The following is a 22286-nucleotide window of genomic DNA, read 5'->3' on the forward strand; positions in this document are numbered from 1 at the left end:
CCCCCCCCCCCTATAATCTTTAACTTCCTCTCCCTTGCCTTTCTTTACTATTGTTATAACTACTCCTTCTTTCCATAACTCTGGCCACCCCTCTACTCTCCATACTCTATTACTCATTATCCATGCTCATTCCTCTAGTTCCTCCCCTCCATATTTCCATACTTCATTTGGGATCTCATCTATACCAGGTGTCTTTCCATCCTTCATTATTCCTAAAACTTTAACTATTTCTTCCCTTGAAATTTCCTCTTCCTCGTCTCTTTCTCTACCATATTTTCCTCCCTTTACAACTTTTCTCTCTACTCCTCCTAGCAAATCCAAAAAATATTTCTTCCATTCTATCATTTCAATATCTTGGTTTACTTTTTTTCTTCTTTTTCTTTCTCTACTTACTACCTTCCGTACCTCTTCTTCCGTCCTAGCCTTCTCCGCCTCTTCCTCAAACCTTTTATTCTCTTCCTCTTTCTTTTGATAACACAATTCAGCATACTCTTTCTTTTTTTTCCTATATTCTTCCCCATTACTTTTTTTCTCCATTTTCTTCATTCCTTTCTAACCTCCTTTTTTTCTCTTTGCAGTCCTCATCACACTCACTTCTATTCCCCTGTTTACTAACTTCATTATTATTTGTGCACTCTAATCCTATTTTTATTTCTCCTATCATTTTTTCCATCTCCACGTCCACATTTCCCTCTCCCATTTTGATATTTCTTATTTTTTTCTAAACTGTTCTTTTCCTTCCCTGGACCAATCCCCTTTTGCTACACTTTTTACATTTGCTCCCCTTTTACTCATATTGCTATTCCTTTTTTGTCCCTCTAATGTCACTATTAAGGGAAGGTGATCCGAATCAATATATTCTCCTACTTCTAGTTTCTTAACCTTCTGTCTTACCTCATCATCCACTATCACATAATCAATTATCGTTCCCCTTTCACTTCCGGAGCGTGTATATTCTCCTTTTTCATCCCCTTCTATATTCCCGTTTAAGATATACCATCCCAACTCCTCCAAGCTCTTTAACAACTTTTTTCCCTCCCCATTTAGTACCTTATCTTTGGATTTTCTTCCTTTCCCTTCCTCCTATGTCTCCTGTTCTCGCATTGAAATCACCACCTATTATCATCCTAATCTCTTCTTTATTTTCTTCAATCATTTCTTTAATCTCCTCTGCTTTTTCCTGCATATCACCGTTCACAAAAATCCCCACTACCTTCCACTTCTCTCCTCCCATCATAGCCTCTTCTACTATTACTCCTTCTTTTTGTTCATTCCTTTCTTTTTTATATTTCCCTGTTATACATTCATTCCTTACTCCCATCACCATTCCTCCCATTGCCCTGCCCTTTTTATTTTTCCTCTTTGCATTTTGCACTTGCCATTTGTAACCACTTGGTAACCTTCCCCTTTCTCTTTCCCATCCCTTTTCATCTAACTACGTCTCCATTATTATGACTACATCCCATTGTGTCAAATTTCTCATAAACTCCTTATCCTTTCTCTCTAATCCTGCTATATTCCAGTAACAAATCTTCCATTCTTCCCTACTTTCGTTTCTCATCTTTTTTTCCTTCTTACTATTTCTTATTTTCCTATCTCCCGTTCCTTCCTCTTCTAGTTTCCCTGCACCTCATTTCTTACTATCTCTTCCCTTTCTTCATCCCAATCCCACCATACTCCATCTATCTGAATTCTCCCATACTTAACCCATGTTCTCTTTCCCTTTTTTCTTTCCTCTTCAGCTATTTTCCTTGATTTATACTATATCTTCCTTTCTACCCATGTCAAATCATCCTCTATTCTCTCCGGACTACCATATAAAACCTCTTCTTTGTCATCACCTCCCTCTTATGTTCCCATTTCTTTAGTTTCACCAATACCATTATCTGCCCTCTTCTCACTTCCCTTTCTATATTTCGCATTTCCTCTATCTCTACCTTAGTATCAATCCTTTTTAGTACTTCGTCCACCCCTTCCTTCAGCTCCTTCCCCTCTAATCTTATACCCTTTATCACTATGTTCAATTTTCTTTCTTTCTATCTCCTTATTCCCACTCTCGCCCCCACCGCAATTCCCGTTTGAGCTTTCAAGTTTCTTCATCCTACCTCTTATCTCCTCTTCCTTTGTGTTATTAATTTCGTCCTGCTTCTCTAGTTTTTGCTCCAATGACTCCATCCTCTTTTCCAACGAACTCTAAAAACTCTCTAAACATTTCCTGGTATTTTATACTCGCCCCGATATCCTCCTTCTCTTCACTGCTTTCCCTCTCCCCTCTCTTCCTTTTGATAAATGCTTCTATGGACCCTACGCTTTTTGCTCTCAATCTTTCCTTTTCTATAGTTTTTTTATATTTCCCCCTTGCCTTCCTTTCCTTTACCTCTTTCGGCGTACTGAAGACTTCCTGCTCTAATTCTGTTTCTTCCGAGGAGATACTCGCTCCACTAGCCATTAATAAAATTCAAATTTTCCCGCCTTCTATCTTAGATAGAAATTCTATCGTAGATATTTAATTTTCTTGGTCGAAAATTCATCTCATTGGTTGACAATTTAACAACTTTGTTGAAAATTCATTTGTTCGTTTAAAAATTATTTTTCTTGATCTGAAAATGTAAATATTCTAGGATTAATTAAAAATTAATCGTACATTTTGGTTAAGTTGGAAAATCGTTTTTTTATAGAACTTTAATCTTCTTGGTCGAAAATTCACCTTTCCCCTTGAAAATTTAACAATAAATTTTTTATCTCAGTTTTTATCTGGAAATTAAACTATTCCATTTTTGGTTGAAACTTTATTCTGTACATTGTATTAGTACAAACACCAATTATTTGATAGGAAATTAATTAATTTTGTTAAAAAGTAAACTTTTTGGTTGAAAATTCATATATTTTGTTAATTACATTTTTCCCTAAAATCATCGAAAGTAGAAGCAAAACAAAAAATTCCTAAAAGAATAAACCTCAATTCTGAATAACACCATAATGCGTTTGAAATTAAAAAATTTGGTTGAATCATTTATTTAAATTATTCACGTTTTTTTCAGGTAACTTTTTCGATTATGATTTTTTTTTTATTTGAAAGAATTTTAAAATAAATTTTTTTAAATTGAATTTAAGGTATTAAAAATCGAAAAATAAATGATTTTACAAGGTGATTCTAAACATAAGGTGACTTTTTGGTTTTCTCAAAAAATATTCATTTATTCCTCAATATTTATGTTTTCCCTTTAAAGTAATATCCCCCCAGATATAATACACTTGTGCCAACGCTTTTTCCAATCATCGAAGCACTTCTGATAATCATTTTGTGGTATAGCCTTGAGTTCTTTCAGAGATGCAGTTTGTATTTCCTCATTCGTTGAAAATCGATGTCTTTTCATGGGTCTCTTCCGTTTTGGGAAAAGAAAAAAGTCACTGGGGGCCAAATCCATTGAATATGGAGCCTGAGGCCTTATCCAACATCTCCTGAGCGATGGTCGTGCGATGCATCTTTTGATCAAAATTAAGCACTTTTGGAACAAATTTCGCTGACACACGTCTCATGCCCAAAACGTCCGAAAAGATAGCATGGCATGAGCCAACCGATATGCCAACATCTTCAGCAACTTCTCTGATAATAATTCGGCGATTTTTCAACACCATTTCTTCCAGTGCTTGAACGTTTTCATCTGTTGTTGACGTGCTGGGACACACATCGCCGAGCACACCAAACCCTTCTAACCTTTTACGCCTCTGCCAGAAAAACAACACGAGCTATATAGTCAAAACTGTGAACATATGATGGTGACGAGTGTACCAACACAACAAAACAAAAAATTTAAAACTTGAATGTACGTAGCCGTCCTTCTGTTGGCACCCTGTATGGGTACCCGCAGGGGGCTGATGGTGCTGAATATGGCTCTGGAGGCTGAGATGGTAAGGTCAACGTATCTGGGATGCGTTGTCCCTTTTTGGCAGGTGTTCTCGACTCGGGCTTCCACACAGAAGTTATTCTTCGTTGATTTTTTATTTATATGGTTGACGGGCCAGGAGTGTTGGTCCGGAGTTTAGGGTTTCGAAGGTTCTTTACAATCTGGATTGTATAACTGATACTGAACTGAAACTGGACTAAAGACTGAAGCTGGAGTATAATCCACTTAACAGGAACAAACTAAACTTAAATAAAACTCCAACTAAGCTGGAACTAAACTACCGAATCCGCTGTATTTATTCACAAGATCCATTCTTAGATTCCGGTAGGGGTGAGTGGTTTTAGAAGTAGGGAATTCTCTTGCTTTCAATCAGCGTTGTCAATCAATTAGGTAGAAGAATGGTAAGAGCCTATTTGTGCAATGGGCGTTTAGATTTATGTATATGCCCATATATCGAGAATGTCGTATTAACCATATTGCCTTGTATCCCTTCCAAAGTACCACGGGGGTAAATAATGAAACAGTCCATCAGTGATTAGGACTCTTGATGTTCCCAAATATAGAGAATGGTGCAGTTACCAAAATATATGGTACCCCTTCCTAGGTGTCCAGGGGTAAGATATTATGATGCGTAGAAGAGCACAAGGTTTGTGTGTATCTTTTTAGTTGTGTGTGACCGGCTCACCCGTCTATAGCTGTCATCTTTATTAAGCTGTTTATTGCTTTTAGATCTAAGATGCTGGTGTCCGTCATAGAAATATGTAGGTCAGAATGTTTAAATGATATAGATGTGGTGTAGGTACCAGCATTTTGTAACCGTATAGGACTGAATATCTGGTCCGTTTTCAGTGGTGGTTTGCTGATTCATTTATGGCTCTTCAGTTAGTGTGTAGTCTGCTGGTTTTGTTAGTTATGCGAATATTTATGTGTATCGCTTATTTTTGTTTACTGTGCTGTGCACGTACTTATAGATACCAGCATATTGTGAGCGTATGGGATTAAAAATGCAGCTGCCTTTTCTAGTTTCCTTGTCAATTAATTTATTTGGGATATATTCTGGAAACAAATGGAGATCATACAGCTGATATAAGAGAAAGGATAAAAAAAAGTAGCAAGGGTAATGAAACGGACATGGGGAATAGGAAAAAGAAGGTTAAAAAAATTGGAGAAGGAGAATGTGGTTATTTGATAAGCTGTTAGATTATGGAGCAGAGATATGGGGATGTAAAGAAAGGAAAGATATTGAGAGTTTACAAGAAAGGTATATAAGGTGGACACTAGGGGCAAACTGGAGGACGCCCGGATATATAGTGAGAGAAGAAGCGCAAAGGGATAAGTTAAGTATGAGGTGATAAAAAAGGAAGGAGTACCAAAGTATTTAGAAAAGGGATGGGGAGAGAGAAGGTGGACCAGAATAGCAAGATTTAGATTAGGAAACGAGGTTCGGGAGGGGATGTACTGGGTGAAGGAAGAAAACAGAAAGTGTAGAATATGTGAATGGGAGGAGGAAACGTGGGAGCATGTATGGGAAGGATGTAGGAGAGGAATGGAAGATAAAGGAAGCTGGAAAGAGAATGTGGTTAAGATTCTAGGGGAGGAGCAATTAGGAGAATAATGTTTGAAGGAGTTGAAGAGTTATAGAGGAGCGAATAAGAGAGAATGAAAGAATGCATGTGAAAAAACGCAAATGGAGGTATAAAAAAGTGAGAAAAAAAGGAAATGGAAGTCGCTTGGATTAGAAGCGTAAAGATTGTAAGTAATGGTAAGGTAAAAGTTAGGTAGACTAAGATGCGTATGCGTTCTCATGCTCTCTTTTTCTCGCTTGCACTCTCGCTTTCGTCGCTCGCTCATTTGTTTGCTAATAAGTCCCATTGAACCATTGTAAGGAATCGCAGTCATGTAAACCCTTAGGGAACACATTATGAATAAAGAAAGGAAAAAAACCGATTTTCCAACTTAACCACGATACACAATTAATTTTTAATTAATCCTAGAATATTTACATTTTCAGATAAAGAAAAATAATTTTTTACAGAAAAAATGAATTTTCAACAAATTGTTAAATTGTCAACCAGTAAGATGAATTTTCGACCAAGAAAATGAATGATCTACAAAAAATACACATTTTAAACAAAATACATGAATTTTCAATTAAAGAGTTCAATTTTCAACCAAATAGTTAATTTTTCAACCATAATTATAAAAGCTTGTTAAAAAACGTATTTTTTTACAAAGTAGTTTAACTCTTAGTGAAATAATCGACTTTTAAACCCAATAAGATGTACAGTTGCTATTTCAACCAAATAATTGCCAAAAAGATTCATTTTTTTACAAAACAGTAACATTTTTAACAAAGAAGTTAATTTAAAGGCAAATAGTTGAATTTTCAACTATAATTATGAATGCCTCATAAGAAAAAATTAATTTTTTACTAAGTAGTTCTACCTTAAGTGAGTAATCGAATTTTCCACCCAAAAATTATTATTTTAATTTTTAACAATATAATTTCATTTAAAACAAAATAATATACTTTGCAACCAAAAAATATTTACCGTTAATATTTAAACTGAAAAATTTAATTATAATATCAACATTAATAATGTATATATAATAGTGTTAATATAATATTTACACTTGAAAAAAAGTAACCTCGAAATTGAAGAATCGAAACCTGGAAATATTTAAATACCAATTTATGATTTTATTTGAAAGCGGATCGATATATAAATAGAACCGCCGAAGTTTTCCGACTGGGAGTCGTGCACCTTCGAGTTTTTAAATTCAGAAGAGAAGAAATGAGTGGCGCGCGCAAACCAGTCAGTTATATCGTGTCCTACTATATTCACACGGACATAGACCAGTGACAGTATTAGACCACGTCTCGTTTCAGATCTGGGATCACTGGAGGATATACGGTGAGTTCTGCCTAAAAATGAAGAGGAAATTCCTTTTTGAACCCTGCTATTCAAAAGGAACTTTCAAGAGGCGATAAAAAAATTCCATTTGCAGATAATAGCTAAAATTCAGAAAAACTACACCAAGACTCGGTAGGGCAAGGATAAACAGTGATTTCTACCCCAAAACGAAGAGGGGTGACTGTGTTCATCCCCCTTATTCGAAAAGTACTATTTAGAGATGTTGAAAAATTAAAAAAAAAAATGTTTTCATTTGCGGAGCATAGCCAAAATTGAGTAAAACTGCTAGAAAAACTCGTCGTAGGGAGGATATACGTTGATTTCTACACCGAAACGAAGACGGGGTGAGTTTTTGACCCTCCTATTCAAGCGGAACTTTCAAGAGGTGGTGAAGAAAAAATTTAAAAAAAGAGTTTTTCATTTGCGGACAATAACCCACATTCAGAAAAACTGCACGGAAACTCGCCTTGGAGAGGAAATACAATGAGTTCTACCCCCAAATTGAGAGGGGATGGCTTTTTAATCCCCCTTTTTCGAAAGGTACTATTAAGAGGTGTTGACATTTTTTTGATGTTTCCATTTGCGGACAATAGGTAAAATTGAAAAAAACTGCTCTTGGGGAGCACATACGTTGATATCTACCCTCAAACGAAGAGGGGTGACTTTTCTTATCCTCCCTATTCGAAAGGTAATATCAAGAGGTCTTGATTTTTTTTTAAATTTTTACATTTGTGAACAATAGAAAAAATTGAGAAAACTGCACCGAAACTCGTCAGGGCAGGGATAGACAGTGAGTTCCACCCCAAAACAAAGGGGGGGGGGTGACCTCTTGACCCCCCCTATTCAAAGGCACTTTCAAGAGGTGTTGAAAAAAAAATTAGAAAAAGATTTTCGATTTTCGGACAATAACCAAAATTGAGAAAAACTGCACGAAAACTCGGCCGGGCATGGTATGACGAAATTTAAAAAAATTGCTAATATATGGTGTTATGCCTTAAATAGGTTAGCATCGCCAGAAGTATAACACAACTTCAAATAAATATAATTATTTGTATTTCTAAGAGGAAAAGTTCACAATGTGACTTAGATGGGCCAGAAAGGACTGACTAACCGGCCCGAAGGGGCTGTTGATATAGGATTATATCGTTTAGCGCTTTCAGAACCTTCTAGAAGAAACACATGCGCAGATACGTGCTAAAGACGGGTGAACATTGTAGTGATTATTCTTAAGGTTGGTCACAAATTGAGAGTATAACCATTATTATATAGATTATAATCGGGGCACAATCCCCATCCTCCTCAGACATAATTTCGTCCTTGAAATTCTTTACTTTTACAAATCAATCCTTCTGTCATTTATTGATGGCAATAGAAATTTTCGTGGTTGTACAGCTTCTATGCGTGCTGTGTAAATTACAACATTAGCTTGATTCTCTACTCTATTTTTGATGCAAATAAGTATACATTTTTTAGGAATACATCTAGTTACATATCATAGCATTCCACAGTTGGAAAGAGCATAGATAATAACTGATCCTATCAATATATAGCCTGAACGATGTGACTATTCCGAAGTAGTTTCGTTCCAACCTTTCCGTTTTTTATAAGTTGACATATTATTGAGCATACTTTAGACATCGCTTAAACCAAGTTGCGGTTCTTTAAGTGCATCTATTTCAAGTTTCTTCAGCATTTGAATAAATTTATTTTCTAGGTTATCTAAATTTCCTAAGCTATGCTGCAAATCATAAGTTTCGTTGACGAGGATCGTTTTTCTCATATTCAAGTTTTTTAAAGCACAAGTTTATCATGGTTGTTATATATTTTGCAATTTTCTCCAGTAATTAATGCAGTAACATTAATTAAAATTGATTCGATTTGCAAATATTCTCGTTAGAATTCGGTACGTCACTTTCTTTAAAATCAATTATTAAGTCATGAACAGGAACTAAGGAAATGAATACTATACCAAACTCAGTCGGGATTGGGATTATTCTTTGCATGAATCTTTCCTGATTAGAAATAATCGGAATTTCAATAATGTAACTTAATAATCCATTTACTACTGCTATTGCGATTAAACTGATATCGAGAATTCTTTGATAGTCTTTCTCGAAATGATATTTTGTTCTGTATTGCATTTAAAATTCTTCTAATCTATTTTTTTTAATTTAAGGGGTTAAAATCGGAGGATGTACGATTCAATATCCACCATTATTGATAGCATCTATTGCTATTTTAATATTTTCGTTAATGTCTTCAATTAGGATTGTTGTTGAAATTAATTTCATAATTATTAAATTATCTTTAGTATTTGAATTTAATTTTTTAATTATTTGAGATTCTAATGCAATGTTATCCTTTACTTCGCGATCAGTATCTAGTACTATTTTGAGGATTTTCGTTTGGTTATTCAATACGGAAACCATCTTCTGATTTTCAGTATATAATTTATCAAATTCTGATTCCATTTGATTTAAATCTGATTTAGTCAGGGTTCGAAAAAGGGTTTTAGAGATATCACCTATAAAATTAGCCAATCCTCTTTTATGCCTTTGTTTTCCAAGTAGCTTATATTCAATTGTAAGTTTGTTTATTAATTTGTTACGTCTATGTTTCATTTATCTTTTTTCATTTTTCGCCATACATTTGTTTTCGCATATCTGTTCTATTAAATCAGTTGTTCGCTCTATAACTTGAAATATGTCTTTGGTTGTAGTTAAGTTTATTCCTATAATTAGTTTTTAATTCTCGTGGTAAATGTGGGCTTTAATAATTTCTTCTCTGTGAATATTTCCATAAATTTCTTGTAGGACTTATTTCGCTTGTGTTTTCGTTATCAGCATCCAAAGCAACCTTTCCAGCTTAATTCTAATTTATTTTTACTTGTTTGTTTTTTTGTTTTTTCCACTTGACTTGATCACCTACCTTGTAAATCGGATGGATTTTTACTATACTTTAATCTAAACCTTTCTTGGTCTTCTCTTGTTCAACTTCTATTCTTTCTTTAGCTTTCCTGATAACATAATTGTGTTTCAGTTTCCATTTTCTTATTAAATCAGAGTAAGTAAGAGTTGGTGATCTCGGTATTGCTGATGGGATATTAAGATCTCTTCCGAAGGACATCTCAAAAGGCGAGAAACCTCTGTTTGTAATTTTCATTGTATTAATTATAAACGTGATGAATTTTGAATTTTTATTCCATTGTTTACCATTATCTATTATTGATGTTTTGATTAGATTTTTCAAAGTTGGATGCATTCTTTCTATGTTAACGTTTGCCTGTGCATGAAAAGACGTTTTAATATGATTGATATTTAATGCATCTTAAAATTGCTGCATTAATTCTGATAAGAAGTTTTTTCCTTGGTCGGTGAGTATTGTTTTAGGTCAACACCTCCTAATAGTACCTTTCGAAAACGGGGGATTAAAAAAGTCATCCCCTCTCAATTTGAGGGTAGAACTCATTGTATTTCCTCTCTAAGACGTGCTTCTGTGCAGTTTTTCTGAATTTGGGTTATTGTCCGCAAATGGAAAATATTTTTTAAAAAACTTTGTCAACACCTCTTGAACTTTACTTTCCGAATACTTTCTGAGTAGGGAGGGTCGAAAAGTCACCCCCTAGTCGTTTTAAGGTCGAAATCATTGTTTATCCTTGCCCTGAAGAGTTTTCGTAGAGTTTTTCTCAATTTTAGCTATTGTCGGAAAATAAAAAACTCTCTTTAAATTTTTTGTTCACCACCTCTTAAAAGTTCCGTTTGAATAGGAGGGTCAAAAACTCACCCTGTCTTCGTTTTGATGTAGAACTCAACGTTTATCCTCTCCACGACGAGTTTTTCTAGCAGTTTTACTCAATTTTGGGTATGGTCCGCAAATGAAAACATTTTTTTTTAATTTTTCAACAACTCTTAATAAAACTTTTTGAATAAGAGGGATGAAAACGGTCACACCTCTTCTTTCTGGGGTAGAAATCACTGTTTATCCTTGCCTTGCCAAGTTTTCGTGCAGTTTTTCTCAATTTTAGCTATTGTCTGCAAATGGAATATTTTTTTATCGTCTCTTGAAAGTTCCTTTTGAATAGCAGGGTTCAAAAAGGAATTTCCTCTTCATTTTTAGGTAGAACTCACCGTATATCCTCCAATGGTCCCAGACCTGAAACGAGACTAATACTAAATTCGATTACTCACTTAAAGTAGAACTACTTAGTAAAAAATTAATTTTTTCTTATTAAGCATTCATAATTATAGTTGAAAATTCAACTATTTGCCTTTAAATAAACTTCTTTGTTAAAAATGTTACTGTTTTGTAAAAAAATGAATCTTTTGGGCAATTATTTGGTTGAAATAGCAACTGTACATCTTCTTGGGTTTAAAAGTCGATTATTTCACTAAGAGTTGAACTACTTTGTAAAAAATACGTTTTTTAACAAGCTTTTATAATTATGGTTGAAAAATTAACTATTTGGTTGAAAATTGAACTCTTTAATTAAAAATTCATGTATTTTGTTTAAAATTTGTCTTTTTTGTAGATCATTCATTTTCTTGGTCGAAAATTCATCTTATTGGTTGACAATTTAACAATTTGTTGAAAATTGATTTTTTCTGTAAAAAAAATATTTTTCTTTATCTGAAAATGTAAATATTCCAGGATTAATTAAAAATTAATTGTGTATAGTGGTTAGGTTGGAAAATCGGTTTTTTTTCCTTTCTTTATTCATAATGTGTCCCCTGAGGGTTTACATGACTTCGATTCCTTACAATCGTTCCGCTTATATGTATTTTTTTACAATCTTATCCTTTCTATATATACAATTATTTACAACTATTTACATACAGTCTTATATCTAGTTCATTATCTCTATTTCGGTTCGGTATTCGATTATTCGGTATTCGGTTCGGTTTTGATTCCTCTAGAATCAAACCGGAGGGCCTATGACAAAGCCACCGAACGCGTCCTCAGTTTGCGGATAGAGGGTCCCTGTGCCAAGGGTTTCTCGCGACCTTTGGGTGGACGGAGCGACTGAATCACGACTTGTTAGAGTGCTACGATGCGAGTGTGGCCCCTGAACGGGGTTACATGGCACGGCTGCATGCTCTGTGGTGCGAGAAACACCCGGATATATCGCATTTTTCGCAGCAACGTCTGCGAAAGCATGCTGAACTACTTTGAAAAAGTGGCTATGTAAGCGGAACGCCTACTCTGCTACAGCTAGAACAAGCCGGCAACAGAGGAAGAGAGGCGACACTAAGACAAAACGCAGACAGGCATCCAATAAAGGAAGAGCGATGCTTTATGACTCGATGAAGCTATCAATTATTGTGTGTATAATGCAGCGAGAGCTTTGACCGATGCGAACCGTAAAAAAAAAACCAACGGTTGATCATAAGACGAAAAGACGAATGCATTAACTTGCCATGAAGATAGGCTGGGCAAGACAGTACGCGTCCCACATTCAGTGTGTGATTGACTAGATCACATCAGGCAGGAATTTTACCGCCGGGGTTCGAAAATTCGCGCGCGAACACCGGCCCCTTTGTCACACACTTAACAAGTCGAAGCTCCTGACCATCAGGCAACATATTGTTGAGAGAATACGGGTACTATCTGACGCTAAGCGCCCAAACCAGAGAATGTCGAAGTATTTTGAAGAGAAGTCTACGATGTGCATTATAGACTGGACGAAGACTCAGAAAATATAAATAGCTTCAAGAAGTTATGAGTGGTCCTGATAACACCTGATAAAGAATGCCCACCCATCACTACCGAGGAGGTGAAAAAAGTATTAAGAAGGATGAAGAACTATTCCGCGCCGGGACCAGATTGTATCAATAATTTCTGGTGGAAGAAGTTTTCTTCAACCCATCAGCATTTGGCCCATATTTTCACCTCATAATTAATGTCGGAAGAGCTGATTTCAGAGTGGTTGGTGAAAGGGCGCACAATAATGCTGCCAGAAACAGGCATCTTAGCTGACCCGAAGAATTACAGGCCAGTCACTTGCCTGAACACACTTTATAAGATATTCACAGCTATCCTCAATGATAGCATTTTTTGGGCAATTGAACCAGTGTGGCAAGAAATGTATGAACAACGAGGCTCAAAGAAAGGCGTAGCCTGATGTCGGAAGAACCTGCTTATCGATAGATGTTTTTTGCAAAGATGCAGCATTCTACTAGCGTGACCTATCGATGGCCTGGATTGATTATCGGAAAGCTTTCGATTCGCCCTTCCATAGACTTATGATCTGTCTTTTGGAAATCTTAAAGGTTCATCCGCAAATAGTTAGGTGCATAGAGAGATTGATGCCGCTTTGGAAAATAGAATTTGGGTTAGACAAATGCGCCAAGGCTTATTTGAAGCGAGGAAACCCTAATGGCATCCCTGAAGATCCTAAGCTCGTTGATAGGAGCGCTAAACGAGATCTTTGCGCTGAAGAGACTTATACATACCTGGGCGTGCCATACAGCTGCATTAAGGATGTCACGTCTATAGTGGATACTCTACGAAGCAGATACAAACGTCTCATGCGGCAGATTTGGTCTTCCGAACTGTCGGCGAGGAACAAAGTATCTGCAACGAACGTGCTTGCCGTCCCGGTAGTACTCTATTCATTTGAAGTAGTTTCATGGACGAAGAACGAGCTCAGATCCCTTGATATCGGGACAAGAACGGTTATGCACATGAACAAAAGCATGCATCTTAAGTCTTCCGTTCCGCGACTGTACATCTCACGCTGTCAAGGTGGTCGCGGAATATTGAGTCTCGAATGTCTTCACAACATGATTATTCTGGGTACAGCACATAGAGTTCCAAATGGAAGAGACCCTCTTTTTAAAATGGTCAGGAATAACGAAGAAGTGGGCAAAGGACCGTTTCTGTACAAAGCAGCAGAGGACAAAAACATAATACCCAAGGAAAATGAAAAGAAAGAGAAGTATCGAGACCTTATTAGGGAGTTTCAACGATTGTACCCGGAATATTCTGTTAAAATAATCATCCTTATCATCGGCGCTCTTGGAGGTGCCAAGCTTTCACTTGCTAATCGCCTGAAAAGCATCCCTGCGTGTCAACAATATGCTAAAACACTTGGTTGTGGCTGAAATTTTACCGCGATTTCGCTGGGAGCGGGTGCAATTTTCCAGATGCTTTCGAGTACAGTTTCGGCAGTTTCATTTTTCATAGGCACTAGACCTGTGTACCTTGTTAATCTGTCTTGGATACTTAAAATGTATTTACTTCCTAATTTTGTTTCGGGTAAAGGACCAAAAACGTCTAACGCGATTTTTTCGTTAAGATTAGTTAGTGTGTCTGGAATAATTGATTGTGCTTGATCAGGTACTCTTGTAGTCTTCTGCAATTGGCAAATAGGGCATGGTTTCACGTATTTCTTAATTTCTTTATCCATATTCTTCCATTCAATAATAACTACTTTTGCCTTTCAAATAGTATTTTTTTCTCCTAAATAATTTGCGTGATCTGCTTTGATAATGGGTTTCTTTCCTTGTTTGGCTAATTCTCTGGTTTTATTAAATCATTCCAAATATTAATCTTACTATTGTCAGTCCTTTATCTCTAAATTCTGTTATTAGTAATCCTAAGTAGCGTATACAATTGTATTCCGTATAATCTGGCATTCGTGATTGTTAGCGTTCTTAAACAATTAACTTTCTGCGTTTTGTTTAATTTTGAGTCTATCATTAGTTATAGGGTCTTCTTTCCATTCTAAAAATCCTTCATGCAGTTGGTTGTCTTCATTTTCTTCTTCTTCTGTTGAAAATTCTTACTCGGGTAAAGGTTCTTCTAAAGGTTTTTAAATTCCCTATCAGCTATTTTAAGTTTATCCTTTAATTTCTTTTGTTTGATAATCCTTGGCTTTTACTAACAGTTTTAGATATTTTACTTTCTGTATCAGAATCACTGCTATCCATTGGTACCGTAGTATTTAAATCATTAACTCTGGCTTGATCTTGTAGTGGAAATAATTTTGATAGACAGTCGGCTGCTTGGTTTTCTTTTTCTTTTACATATATAACCTTGTACTTATGTTCTTCAAGGCATAATCTCTATCGAAGTAACCTTGAGCTAGGATCTGTTCCATTGTGAAGCCAAACTGATGCTTTATTATCCGTTTGAATTTTAAAGGTATTTCGTAGTAGATACTGCCTCAATGTTCTGACTGCGCAGATAATTGCTAAAAGCTCTTTTTCGCTTGTGCTATCATTTTCTTTTGCTTGTTAAGAGTTTTGGATATGACAAGGCATGGGTGTCCTTTTTGTGACGATACAGCTCCTGAACCAACGTTAGATACGTTTTTTATTGAAGAAAATGCTTCGTTAAAACATGGAAATCATAGTACTGTTGAATTGCATAAAAGTTGTTTTAATTTGTCGAAGCTTTCTTGGCATCTGGGTGTCTAATCGAAAATTACTACTTTTCATCTCAGGTTAATCAAAATTGTTGCTATTGTAGAAAAGTTTTTCATAAATTTTGTATATTATCGAGCTAATCCTAGAAATGATTAAATTTCTTTACATGTCGTTGGGGTTTTGAAATTTTTTACGACTCCTGTTTTTTCTGGATTAAGTTTAACTTCATTGTCTCTGATCAAGTGTCCTAAATATTCTAATTCCGGTCTAAGGTATTCGCATTTAGATGGTTTTAATCGTAATCCTAAATTTTAAATTCTTTTAAGAATGTCAATTAGATTCTTGTTATGTTCATTTAGTGTTTTACCGAATACTACTATATCATCAATAGAAACCAAACATCTATGATCTACAAGTCCTCGAATCCATCATAAGTTGAAATGTTTCAGGTGAATTTTTTAAACCAAATAGCATTATGTTATATTCAAAATGTCCTTGTAAAGTAGAAAATGCTGTAAATTTTTTAGATTTTTCTTGCATCGACATCTGGTGAAATCCTGAACTTATATCGAATGCAGAGAAAAATTTAGCTATTCCCAAGTGGTCGAGAATATCAATCACTCGGAGAGGATATGCGTCCTGATTGGTTTCCTTATTGATTTGACGATAATCGGCTACCATCCTCAGTTTGTTTCCTTTTTTAGGAACAAACAATAATGGTTAATTTAAAGCTCATTGTGCAAGTGTCGTATTATTCCTTTATCTAATAATTTTTGTGTTTCTTTTAAAGTAAATTCTCTATGTTTCTCGGGTAATTTGTGTGATCTGAGGTTTATTATTTTGCCTGAGTTTGAAGTAATCCTATGCACTGTTAACGTTGTGCATGGTAGTGGGTCTGTATCTTATGTGAAGATTTCATTATATTTAATTATAATCTTTTTGATTTCTTATCTAACTTGGTTTTCAATATGATCCCATTTTGGATTTCTTAGTAGTTCGATTACTCTTTCTGAGTCTCCTGTATTTAATTTTTCAGAAATGTAGATCTCATCTTGTGATTTAATAGACATTATTTTTTCATGGTTAATTACGTTTGGTATTTGCACAGGCTCCCTATTATAATTAAAGGATGGTAACGTTATTTTATTATGACTTTTTCGATAAATAACATCAGATATTCCTTCTTCATTTATGATCCACATGTCTTGATTATTTTCTTCTGTTTTAATTTGGCAAACTAAACCTAAATTTTGTGGGATGTATTTCCCGTCATTGTATAATGGTAGTTTTTTTTTAATTTGGTAGTAAGGAGCTAATGAATACTTACTAAATTGTTTTGAAAAATTGTGAACAAATTATACCTTGTTCTGGTAGAGGAAAGTCATCGTCGATTATGTGAAAGAGGTGGTTCTTTCCTAAGTAACAAAGGTATGTTGCTCTGTTCAATTGATGATTGTCATTTCCCATTATGAAACTTTTTATAAATCGATGTGTTGGTTAGTATAAAGGTAAAGCGGATTCTTTTATCAGGTTAAGTGAAGATCTCGAATTCACTAATAATTTATATTTTCTTCCATCTGCTCTTTTTCCTTGTACAGAATGCAATTGTCCAGATACTGTTGATACTCGACCGCTTTTTCGTAGTTTGTTTGTTCTTGAATCTCTTCTATCGTCATTTCCTGATTCTCTGAGTAATTTTTCTTATTCTTCTGTTCCCTTGTTGTCCTAAATTGGGTTTGAGTTGGTCGTCAGGGGATTAGAGTATTCTAAATTTTTTGAAATTTAACATAGTATTGCGCTGCTAGTTGGCCTAATATTCCACATGGATGGTATTTCATTTGGGATCGATAGATTGGTGGAATTTTTCAGTTTGGTGTTTTACTTGAGAGTGGTGTTGTATTTTCCAGAGGTCTATGTATAGTTGTTGACATGTGTGGGTATAAAAATTGAGATTTGGGTTTATTAAAAAATGGCGTGCTAATTGTTTGCGCTTCTCGTAAGCACATATCCATCTCAATTGCTATATTCTGTGCTACTGACAAACTAGAGGCTTTTTTAGCTTTAACTTGAAGTCCAATTTCTCTTTTTAAATTCAACAAATACCATTTTAAACATTCTCTTTTCTCAATGCAATTAACTACTTGTCGAAATCTGTAATTAAAGTTTTGAGTTAATTGCGTCTGTTCTTGTTTTCTGTATTATAATTTGGACGTTAACGCAGATACTGATCGTAACTGGGATAAATTTGGTCGTAAGGCATCATAAAAATTTTCCAGAGAATTTATATTTGTATTTCTAATTGCTATATCGGCATTAGCTTTTATTTTTGCGGCAATTATAAAATTGAGTAAAAGATCTGGTTGGTTATATCTTTTTTTTGCCCTTTTTACAGATTTGATCAAATCTTCTGTTCCTATAATCACCATGTACATTTATTTCTCTTAAAGTTCTGATAGCAGCTTTAGCCGGAATGAATTCGATATGACCTTGAACTTGTCTGAGTTGTTCGTACTTTCCGTTATTCCTACTTTCAGGTAGGCTGGTTGGTGGTGGGAGTAAAGGGTATGGCAGTGCGGGATTATTGATTCGACCGGGTGGACTGTTGAGAGGATGTGATTCTTGCGTCGCCGTACTGTTCATAGGGGTGCGCGATTCTATGTTTCGACTGGTTATTTTTTCCGTCCTTTCTTTTTCACTTTCGTCGTCTGCAATATCCTCATTATCTTTCGAATCACCTGTCACCATTTCTCCCTTGAAACCCATCGCCTTTTCTAGTTTCCCGATTTCCGTCATTCTTCTGTCGTTCGCTTTAGGTAAAGTATTACATGTAGCGTATTATTACGTCATAAATATTATTTTCCAGTCCATTCAACCTCGTCAATATCATTTTCAGCAGTTCATCGGTGGTCATGACTGGGGGAGACTGAGTTCTATTAACGTTGGGAGAAGATGCACGGGACATGTTTTCTGCAGTAAGATAAGGGTTATGGATTTTGTCTAGTACGTCCGTGGAATCCGAGTCTGTGTCAGTAATAAGAAGTGTCGTTTCCTCCCAATATTTATCAAACGCCAACTTCATTTCAAGTTTAACACCTATAATAGTTAAATTACAGATTGTCTAATCTCCTCTTAATTTATCTTTGCCTAGTTTTATTCACCTAATTTCAATTTTGCTGCATTTTCTTTGTCTCACTTTTTTCGTTCCCGTTTCGTTTTTACGTGACAGTTTTTTCCCGCTTAAACAATATGATTGTCTCACGGAGCTATATTTCATGTACAGATAAACTCAAAGTATTTTGTTATTAGTTTTTGAGGAACACAGAGGCCAGGGAGCACCAAGGGTGTATGTACCGTCGCAAGCCTACTGGGTTACAATAGTTTGACAACAAATTTATAACATAAAACTGTTAAATTTTGCTTCTCAAAATCTTTCAATTGTAAGACTGTTGCCTAGGCGCGGATCGATATTTCCTGGGCGTTGACTGCCGCGTCGTACTATTGTGTTGAGTGCTGCTTTCTCGTAATTGCTTCTGCGTTCCGTTCCTGTGATGCGTTGCGTGGCTACGTTGTAGTACTGCGTTGATTACTACTTTCGCGTTGCTATGCCGTAGTCCCTTCTGCCTCTTTGCAAGCTTTGTGGGGTTTTTACCGCAGTATGTCACGTATCCTTTCAGTTTCATCACGGAGCTTTTTGGTAATAGAATTCACTTTAAATGAGGCGTACCTAATTCAGCTCTTAATTTGACCCACTACCTTTCAGGTTCCTTGTTTTACGGACTTTTCGTAGAGAAATCCGGAGTTCTTCCTCGGAGAACCGTAGTTCTCTATAATACATTAGGGGGTGAAATCAAAGCTAGGGCCTTTCGATTTCTTGTAATACCGTAGCTCATTTTCCAAGGGATCGTTTGCCATTATCCTGGCAGGATCGCCAAAAATGGGTCAGGATCGCCAGACGTATAACACGACTTCAAATAGTTATAAGTATTTGTATTTTCAAAAGGAAAAGGTTACAATATGATTTGGACGGGCCAGAAAGAACTGACTAAACGGCCCGAAGGAGCGGTTTATTTAGGATTGTGTCGATTAGCGCTTCAAGAACATTCCAGAAGAAACACATGCACAGATACGCGCTAAAGACGGTTATACATCATCTTAATTATTCTTAACATGGGTTGAAAATAGAGAACATTATCATTATTATATAGCTTATAATCAAGGTACATACCTATGGTCTAGAAAAATATAAAAAATTTCCAGAAACCGTTTCTGTATTCATTAAAGCGATTGCAGCAATAACAAACCAGATAACCCATACTTGCAAAGATATTCGGTACTTTTATGAGGTGTTGAAAAAAATTTGTAAACAATATTTCATTTGAGAATAACAGCCAAAATTGAGAAAAACTGCACGAAAAGTTGTCTTGGAGAGGATATACGGTTGGTTCTATCCCAAAACGAAGAGGGGGGAACTTTGTTAAATCCCCTCCCTATTCAAATGGTACTTTCAAGAGGTGTAAAAAAAATTGGTTAAACAATATTCCCTTTGCGAACAATAGCCAAAATTGAGACAAACTGCACAAAAACTCGTCTTGGTGAGGATAACTTTTTTTCAACACCTCTTGAAAGAACCTTAAAATAGGGGGAGGGGGTGAAAAAATTACCTTCTCTTCCTTTCTCGGGAAACTCAACGAATATCTTTGCAAGTATGGGGTTTCTGGCTTTTTATCGCTGAAATCGCTTTAATGAATACAGAAACGGTTTCTGGCCATTTTTTTATTATTCTGGACCATATGTAAACAAAAAATTGAAAAAATTCTTCATATGACATAATTAAAATTAGTGTATTGTTTAACTTTTTCTTCTAAAATTTATTTTATCAGGAAAGGTTGAAAATATCTTGAAAATTCCTTTATAAATTCAAATCTGTAGTAGAAAATTAAACTATTTTGTTAAGAATTCGCCTATTTTGTTTAAAATTCATCTTTTGGTTTGAAAATTTAACTATTGAGTTAAAGATTTTCTTTTGAAGATTATTTTAGTTAAAAATTAATTTATTTGCTGAAAATTTTAAGAATTTTGTTAAAAGTTCGATTTTTTGTTGTTGAAAATCAATTTTTTCAACTAAAAACTTAACTATTCCATCTTTAGTTTGACATTCATCTTCGTTTGTTATAAAATGAACTATTTTGTTGAAAACTATTCTATTTTTCATGGAAAATTCATACTTTTTTATAAACATTTAATCTTTTTTGTTCAAAATTTATCTTCAGGTAAAAATTTGACTCTTTTGTTAAAAATTTGTCTTTTATTGTAGAATCCAAAATGTTCAATTTCCATACCAAAAGACCAATTTTTGATAAAACAGTTGAAGTTACAACACCAAAAATACATTTTCTACCAATATAATTGAATTTTCAACCCAAAAAGGACGAATTTTCAATGTTTTTTACTAATGCTTCTGGCTGGTTGTGTGGAAAAAATTCTAAATTCAAATTTTGACAGCATAAAAAAATAATTGAAAATGAAAATTAAATTTTTTCTTTTAACAATTTCGCAGCATTTTTAAGATTCTGAATTATATAAATGTGTTTAAAAAAATAATAATAATAGGTTTTAGGTTTCGTACCTCGGTTGAAACTAAAGGCCCCCCTCCCATCGCCTCAACCCCTAATTAAACGAAGTTTCGGGGGTCACTGAGGTTAGGGATATAATTTAGAAGTTAAAAAAAGATAAGGATGATGTGTAGACCGAATATGCAACGTTTAAAATATTAAAATAAAATTATAAAGAAACAAAATCAGTTTTTGAAAAAGCAGCAAAAGTTGCAATTAAATCTTTAATAAACATTTTTTTTAAAGAATGCGCACTTTTTAAAGGAGACAATGAAACTACGTCTTTTAATATTAATGCATGTTAGGAATTGTAATAATATACATTTATGGAAATGATTTGCAATTTAAGGGACATATTCGAGTACAATGCACGAGATACGTAATGAGAATGTGTTTGTTAAAGCCGCAGAACTCTAACAAAAGAGAATTCACTATCATAAAGTTAATTTTGTTTATGCTTTGACCTTTAGTTTTAAAAAATCTGTGCAGAAGTGTGAGGAATATTCAAAGACCGCGTGCGAAGCTCGAGAACCAACAGTTGCGCGACCTAGTCGCGCCTAAATTCGCGAGCATCACGCGTATCGCGCGCGATGAGAATGATGAATGGACGGATTTTTTCTTGCATCTTTGTTTCAAATAGAACTGCTTGCTTTGCAATGAATGTGCTGTTGCTCAAGATTGATGCCCTATTTTGTTATATCCAATTTCCACAAAACGTAGAATAATTGCAATTGCTGTTAAATATGTGAATTTTTAAATCAAACGATAAATCTAAATGTATTTACAAATTTACTAGCTGCGTCCTGTGGCTGCGGCTCCGCTGTCATTAATTCTATGCATCGAGAACAAACGGAAATGCAATAAAATTTTTATATTGCATAATACTGGAATTAAATCAACATACAATTTTAAGTATTTATCATAGAATTTGGGTTTGAAAAATGAAAAGTCGACAGTGAAATTTGAAGTTCCCACGAAATTCTCTTATGATCTATCCGGTGATCTATCTCACGACCTGCCTGGAAAACAAAATAATATGTGTAAAAAATTCGGTACTAATTATTAATATCTGGATTCTTATAAAGATCATTCGTTTTAGGCCAGTTCATTTGATATATTTCAAAAACAGTGTCCCTCCCCCAATACTCTTAAGACCTATTTGGGCGCCCAAAGAATGTATGTGCAAAATTTGGTTCCTATTGCTGAATACTGTAGAACTTGATAAGCATTATACGTTTTAGACTACTTGATTTTATATATTTCAAAAACTGCCCAGCCCCTCTCACTCCATCTGTCCCTTAATGCTCTTACGACCTGTTCAGGAGCCTGAAGAATAAGTTTGAAAAATCTGATCCCGTTTGGTCAGAAACTCCTAATGCTCCACCCCCTTGTATCATCATCCCCACCTGTATCAACCCCCCATATCCTTCAGACCTGGCTGGCAGTTCAAAGAATATGAGTGAAAAGTTTTATGCTGATTGGTTA

At 35.1% G+C, this 22286-nt stretch overlaps 1 protein-coding gene across 2 annotated transcripts in view; it reads left to right on the top strand.

Moving 5' to 3' along the window:
* The first annotated feature begins 17875 nt into the window (after positions 1 to 17875).
* Positions 17876 to 22286, top strand: part of LOC117172870 (guanylate cyclase soluble subunit beta-1-like) — a 155919-nt gene continuing 151508 nt past the window's right edge. The window contains exons 1-2 of one of the 2 annotated variants that reach the window (XM_033361137.1): positions 17876 to 18002; positions 18083 to 18214. The gene's annotated coding sequence lies outside the window, so the exon portion shown is untranslated. The remainder of the gene's footprint in view (positions 18003 to 18082; positions 18215 to 22286) is intronic. The other variant, XM_033361138.1, reaches the window with a different exon arrangement.

This window comes from Belonocnema kinseyi, chromosome 5 (assembly GCF_010883055.1).
Source record: "Belonocnema kinseyi isolate 2016_QV_RU_SX_M_011 chromosome 5, B_treatae_v1, whole genome shotgun sequence".
Lineage (NCBI taxonomy): Eukaryota > Metazoa > Arthropoda > Insecta > Hymenoptera > Cynipidae > Belonocnema > Belonocnema kinseyi.